This window comes from Bufo bufo, chromosome 3, assembly GCF_905171765.1.
Source record: "Bufo bufo chromosome 3, aBufBuf1.1, whole genome shotgun sequence".
NCBI classification, from domain to species: domain Eukaryota; kingdom Metazoa; phylum Chordata; class Amphibia; order Anura; family Bufonidae; genus Bufo; species Bufo bufo.
In genome coordinates, this window is record NC_053391.1 from 201,499,078 (window position 1) to 201,506,990 (window position 7,913).

Genomic DNA, 7,913 nt, shown 5'->3' on the forward strand with positions numbered 1-7,913 from the left:
AGATCTGCAACATAGGTGGGGCCCTGGTCACAGACTTTACCTAGGGAATCTCACTTGACTTCGCCCATACAGCATCACAGGGTAGCGACAGCATCACAGGTCCTTTACCTTCTCCAGTTGCACAGCCTGTGAGCCTGACTCCTCCCACACAGGATCACATGGTCTTGACATCATCACAGGTCCTTTACCTCCTCACGCTGAACAGCCAGCCCAGGAGACTGACTCCGCCCACGCAGGATCACGTGGTCGTGACATCATGAAAGGTCTTTTAGCCTCCTCCAACTAGAAAAAGCCTGTAATGTATGGGCTTCTGGGAGGAATAGGTCACGTGACGAGGGGACGCGAAATAGGCGGTGAAAAAAAACTCTTTAGCACAGCTGCGGCGGGTCCCTATCCTGGCCGGGCCCTTGGACCACGTCCGAAATGCCCGACCGGTCAGTCCGCCCCTGGTAGTAAGCACTGCAGGGATCATGTCTAAGACATGTAAGACGTCTGGGGGGTCCTGAACATTGTGGACAAGGTCCGAGATGATAGTCGTCCATGTGTTCAATACTGGATGTTATTGATGGCCAGCTCCGTGATGAATCCCAGCACTCGGATTACGTAGTCCTTACTGAGGAACACCACTTTTCTTTCACAATGCGCTGATGCCACAGATGCCGTCACCTTGATGAGCTGGGTTGCTGATAAGTGGATTATAAAGTGTCTGAAGAATTGCGAGTAAAGACATTGGAATAAATTGTCCACTTCCTCCAACGTGACCTCATCCTTTGATTTATGAATATCATTCCATAAAGTCTTGAAGTCCTCTGCGTGGATGGCATAAGAAATGTCCATGCGAGGTTCAACGGGCACAGAGAAAACAAGCTCTGTGGCCGACACTGATCCAGACATGTCATACCTGTTCAACATCGCTGCTAGCCACGTAAGGTCCTGAGAACTGATCACCAGCTTCCCGAAACAACAGTCAAAGTTTCTTTGGAACCACATTCCTACGATAGCCGTGAGCACCTCGGAGCAGTTATACAGGAAGAGCGGGAGGCAAGTAAATGTCTCTGTTAACACCTCCAATAGATCGTCCTCTGTGTACGTCCCGCAGAACCAACCTGTCCACACAATACGGTCCTCTGTGCTTGCCTTGGTGAGTGGAAGCTTAGAAGAAATCTGTATGAGCACAGCCAGTGGATCTCTGTCCTTTCGTTTGAGTCCAGGTAAACAGGAAAATTTGGCTTTTAGGTTCAGCTCTGAGTCCACTTCAATGACAAGACCCTTCTGCTTCTCGGCAGCTATGTGGGCAGACAGGTGCTTGGAATACTCTTTCAGTCTGGTGTATGAGAAATTATACATCGGTGTCACACTGTACAGAGTCCATTGTTTTTGAAGGAGCAAAGCAGCCTGTGCCAAGATCAAGAGTTTCCTCCAAGGGGGTGCAGTGCGAGATTTTTCTTTTACACAAGCTTCGCAATGCAGACCGTCAACATGCAGAGGTCAAGATTCAGGGTGGATACCTTGAGCTGTGAAAATGACTGCTCCTTCGTGCCGATGACCTACTTCTGGGGGTTAACATCCCATCGGTAGGTATTTGCATATCCTTGCGATAAATGATGTTTCCGTTTACTGACTGTAAACAGAGATCTTGACAGACAAATGTATCAAACTCTGCCACCATCTTTCTAGGCACCACGTCTCCAGTCCCCTGACCAGCCAGAGTTACCAGCATCTGTTCCAGGACATGAAGCAGTGGAATGATGTTGTTCATCCCGTAGTCCTGGCGACTGACACATAACGTGGCCTCCTCAAAGGGCCTGAGAAAACGGCAGGTGTCACGCATGAGCTGAAATTGGCTGACATCGAAGTTACACAGGGGAGTACTCCTGTCCGCTTGGATCATCAAGAAATCGTCTATGGCCTTTCTCTATTCATATAGTCGGTCCAACATATGGAGGAAGGAATTCCAATGGGTGGAAACGTTGCATATCAGCCTATGTTGGGGGATGCCGTTCTGCCGCTGCAGCTTAAGGAGGATGTGCTTTGCGATGTACTGAAGTGGCTGAAGTGCATGCAAATTTTCCTGCCCATTTTTAGGATGTCTTGCAGATGGGTGGAAAACTTCAGGAACCACTTGACAACCAGATTGAACATGTGTGCCATGCAGGGCGCATGGCTCAGCCCTCCATGACACAGCGCCTACACCATGTTCTTCCCGTTGTCAGTCACCATGGTTCTAATTTTGAGTTGTCACGGAGAAAGAATTTGATTTCTTGATGAAGGACACAGAGCTGTTTCTCCCCTGTGTGACTCCGTTCACCCAGGCAAACGAGGTGTAGAGCAGCATGACACCGCCGTGCCCTGCACATGTGGAATGCTGGAGCAGTACTGTGAATTGTCCCTGCAGTGGAGGCTGAGGACATGGGGGAGGATGAGGAGGTAGAGGCGGACACAATGTCACCTGGCCAAGTTGCTGGTGTGGCTGTGCAGGAACCACATTTACCCAGTGGACCGTAAAGGACATATATTGTCTTTGACGATAGTTACAGCTACCGACCAAGTTTACCAAAAAATGCTGTATCACAAACAAATTTCACCACTGAATGGCTAGTCGACATAATTCGGTTCATACAGAAGAAGGTCTACAATCACACATCAATTTTTCCCATAAAGGCTGTTTCACAAAAAAAATTCACCAATGAATGGCTAATCTACGTAATTCGGTTCATACAGAAAAAAAGTCTACAATCACCCATCAATTTTCCCATATTCTTTTTTCTATTAATACACCACAAAAAATAAATATAACATTCACAATTCAGCGCAGAACAGCTAATAGGACGTACGTATCCTTCCTATTAATACACCCTGTAAATGGCTGTAGTACAATGGAACTTCCGTGCTGAATGGCAAATATATATTTTTTGCCATTAATACACACCAAAGGAGGCTGTAATTTTTTCACCACACAACGGCTAATAAGTAGTGTTGATCGCGAATATTCTAATCACGAATTTTTATCGCGAATATCGGCACTTTGAGAATTTTTTTCTTGCCATAATACAAATTCTAACAGTCTATTCAGTAGGACTATCAGCTGTGTATACACCTGACTTCTCAACGCAACTGATGGTCCCAACCCCATTTATAAGGCAAGAAACCCCACTTATTAAACCTGACAGGGCACACCTGTGAAGTGAAAACAATTTCAGGGGACTACCTCTTGAAGCTCATCAAGAGAATGCCAAGAGTGTGCAAAGCAGTAATCAAAGCAAAAGGTGGCTACTTTGAAGAACCTAGAATATGACATATTTTCAGTTGTTTCACACTTGTTTGTTATGTATATAATTCCACATGTGTTAATTCATAGTTTTGATGCCTTCAGTGTGAATCTACAATTTTCATAGTCATGAAAATAAAGAAAACTCTTTGAATGAGAAGGTGTGTCCAAACTTTTGGTCTGTACTGTATATATATATAAAATAAAGATAGTTAGAGGGAGATAGTCAGTGTAGGTTAGATAGTGATATAGTGTAGTTCATAGGGGTTCCAGTGCAGGGTGTTAGGTAGTGTGATAGGAATTACTGTTTCTCTGCTGTCCATACATACATGCTACAGACATAGTGCTGTGATGTCACAACAATACTTAGTGCACCAATCAGTAATATCTACTCAGATCTTATAAAATGTGAAGTTGCATGTATTGCGCAACAAATATGCGCATCATTAGTGCCGATTTGCGCAATGGCTAAAATAATGACTGGAGATCACGAATTCTAGAATTCGCAAATTTATTGCGAATATTATGCAAAGAAATCAGCGAAATATCGCGAAAACGAATGTTGCCTATGCCGCTCATCACTACTAATAAGCCCTTTTTCTTTTTCCTCACTAATACACGCCAAAAAGGGCTTTAGAACATATCCGAGGAATGGCAAATATATATATATTTTTGCCACTAATACACGCCAAAAAGGGCTGAATGACAAATATATATTTATTTTGCCACTATTACACGACAAACAAAAAGGGCTTTGGAACATATAACTGCACAGCTGAACGGCAAATAGGCCCTTATTTTCTTCCACTCATGCATGCCACAAAAGGCTTTAGAACATATAACTGCACTGCTGAGCGGCAAATATATTTTTCTTTTGCCACTAATCCACGACAAAAAGGGCTGTAATTTTCTCACTTCACCACACAACAGCTAATAAGCCCTTTTTTCCCACTAATACAAGCCAAAAATGCTTTAGAACATATAACTGTACTGCACAGGGGCAAATAAGACATAGAAATATTTCCTTGTAATAAACCCTGTTATTGGCTGTATGAAACAGCACTTGCACCCCAATAACAAGAATGGTTTGCTGTTATTATAGAGCTGTATAATGGCAATTTGGGTCCCCGGTCTGTGCAGCAAGGTGTAATAGGATTGTTCCTATTACCCAGGCTGTAACCTCCCCTACTGAACCCTGTTCAGCATAAATGCTGTGGAATGATTCCTCCCTATCCTTTCCCTACACCTTGAATAATCTTTCCCTAAACATGTAAATCATTTTTTTAGCACAATTAAGTATTTTCTAGCACTGTCCCTAGCTCCTGCTGATGTCTCTCCCTGGACTAAGTACACTGTAAAATGGCAGAATCCAAGATGGCTGAGGCAATTTGTAGGGCTGTGACCTCACAGGGCTGGCTGCTGATTGGCTGCATGCATGGCATTATGGGTGATCCCACCTTATCAGAGTTCCTTACTCCATGTCCTCACACGTGCAGCAGCCATTTTAGGAAATTCGAATTCGGTGCAAATTGAATTTTTCCTGAAATTAGGATCGAATTACACTTCGTCAACTTCAATTCGCTCATCTCTAGTAGTATCCCATCTTCTTTTAACAACAGTCTGTAAGCATCTGGGAAGTCAGGAGGCCAATTGCTGGAGTTTTAGGAGCGGACTGTTTTCCCATTCTTGCCTGATGTAGAATTCTAGCTGCTCAACAGTCCTGGTTATGGTTTTACGAGATTTTGAAATCATTGCATTTGTGTTATATTTGCATTTATTTACATTCCACACAAAACCCACATATTTTGGAATTGGGATTGTATATTTTTAGTTGTTTTTTTTTGCTATTGTTATGACATGGAATACAATACCCATAGTATAAAGCAAGTTAATGTGGAAAAGATGTGAACTCCTTAGCAGTTATATAATCTACACAGCTAAGATTTTGAAGGATGATTTGGCAAGCAATACCGGTTAAAAAGATACGTTTTCTAGGCCTTCTATACAATGAAGCACATTCATAATATATATATATATAAAAAAAAAAACTGTGTTCCGAGTCCTGTTCTCTCAAAGCTGTCCTCATTTTAGCAATGTTAAATCTATTCTTTTGTGTTATGTAAGTTTCCTTAAAGTGTTTAGAATACTAATACATTCAGGCTAGATTTGTATACCCAAAATTAACTGTTGGAGGCAGTAGCTGAATGTCACCCAATAGTTGCCAGATGTGAGCGATGCCAGACCGTCGTTTGTTCTTCCTCTCTTTTTCCATTGCAGTTGTATTACCTAAAAAAAGCTGTTTCCAGACACAGAGGGAGTTTGTTCCTGCTTACTCTGGCATGGAGTACTATACTGGCACATCAAAGCTGCATGCTACGTGCAATGCAGCATAAGTTTGCTGGAGTGGAAAACACGAGAAGACACTTAGGCCATCATACTTCTGCTGGATTTTAGGAAGTGGCTACAGGCATGGGAATTTTCAGCCACTAAAAGATACAGTGCAATGTTTCTGTGTAAGCTGTATTGATAGTTTTTATAGTTGACCAGTTATTTAATATGTTTTTAAATTTGTTCAGTTATTTAAATGTGTAAAAACTGACCTGAATTATTCCATGATCACTATGATAAGAAATTAAGAAATTCTAAGCATGTTTTGGATTTTGCCTGCTAAACAGGGCGGAAGACACAAGAGATAAAGGAGGATGTTTGGAACAAACGAGTAATCTTTTTTCATATGTCACAGACCTCAGTACTGACTTCTCACTTTTATCAGTTATTTTCTTTTTAACTCCTGGAAAAAAAGCAATTGTGCCATTGTTTCACAGGCTTTGGGGGGTCATTTATCATTCTGAAATACGCCTAAATTAGGGGTATTTCAGGCACAAACTGCGCTGCTATCTGCGACTTTGCCCCACTCATGCTAGGTCTAAATAAGTGGGCGTGGCATGAGCGGGGAGAGGGATGGGTCGTTTTCTATGCCAACATCAGGCGTAGAAAATGGCCTAAATGTAAGACAGCTCGGAAGCTATCTTACATTTAGAACTGGCGCCGTATGTGCTAAAGTTATGGAGAGGCCAGCACCTCTTCATAACTTCGTCGGAACCACTGCCTGCAGGGCCTTTTATATGCCGGTCTTAATAAATGTGCCCCTTTGTTTTTATAGCATTTACTCTGGGGTTCGAAATTACAGTTTTATTTACTTCATAAAACGCAACTAAGTTTTAGAGGAGGACAATAGGAAAAAAATATTTTTCATTAGATCTCAGATCAGACCACCAATCAGACCCTTAATATTAATCAGACCTCAGATCAGAGCCCCAATCAGACCCCCAATGTTAATAAGACCCTTAATTAGGCCTCAGAACAGACCCCAATGTTATTAAGACCCTCAATAAGACCTCAGATCCGACCCACATTTAGACCTCAGCTCAAACCCCATTGTGAATGACCCCCAATCAGACCTCAGATCAGCCCCCAATGCCTCAGATCAGCCCCCATGCCACAGATCAGCCCCCCAATGCCTTAGATCAGCCCCCCAATGCCTCAGATCAGCCCACAAGCCATAGATCATCTCCCCATTGCACAGATCAGCCCCATGTCACAGATAAGCCCCCTACCTCAGATCTGCCCACTGCCTCAGATCAGCCCACTGCCTCAGATGAGCGCTCAGCCTCAGATCAGCCCCCAGCCTCAGATGAGCCCCCTTCCTCAGATCAGCCCCCAGCCTCAGATCAGCTCACAGCAAATAAAATAAAAAAAACACTTACCTCACCTGCTCCGGACACCGCTGCTCCTCAATGCCAGTGCTCTCTCTTCTTCTTGCCATGGCTGTGAAACCCTTCCCAATATGTAAACATTGGGAAGGGTTTCTATCCTTTTTTCCCAACATGCTTGAAAGAGACAGGACTTAGTGGAAAGGGGAGTTGTTTCACTGCCAAGGGGGCTGGTCCTAAGAAGCGCCATTTTGTGCCAAAATTGCGTCACAATTCTGGCATAACAATCTGTCTCAACATAAGCCAACCAATAGTTGGTATACAGTCAGAGAAAAGTATCTATCTCTTATAGATAGCCTGAGCTCCTGTGATAAATCTAAGCTCATGCCATCTTTAAGATTAAAAAATCTGCACCAGTGTTCCTTATGAGCCTGTACCTAGGCAGTACTCAATAGGAACTTTGCTAGGGTAGGCATGGGCGCCTTTATATGACTCCTAGCTTTCATGGCAATCAAACTGCTCCAAATGGCCTTGTCCTAGTCTGTGCCTGATTGATGCTTTTATGGTGCTGTGGTGTGAATGTTTTATGAGTGGCTTGTACCAACTGGAATCCTTTTCAAATTGATATGGGTCATCATTGTGGAAGGCACTAATTTAATTTCTCTTTTCATTGACCTCCGTTTTGTTACTTTTCCACTTGAGGACCCTTCTCTTGACCCAACCTGCACAATTAACTACAGACTGGTCTCCAATCTGCGTTTTATCTCTAAACTCCTGCAATGCTTGGTCTATACTCTTGCCTCATCCACTATCTCTCTGTTAACTCTCTCCTTGACCCCTTACAATCTAGTTTCCGCTCTCATTTAATACTGTAGACCATCATCTCCTATACAGCATGCTCCAATCTCTGGCAGCTCTTTCAGATTGTTATT

At 43.1% G+C, this 7,913-nt stretch overlaps 1 pseudogene; it reads right to left on the minus strand.

The window, feature by feature from the left end:
* Window positions 1–546: 546 nt before the first annotated feature.
* Window positions 547–7,094, minus strand: LOC120993694 (annotated as a pseudogene).
* Window positions 7,095–7,913: the final 819 nt, after the last annotated feature.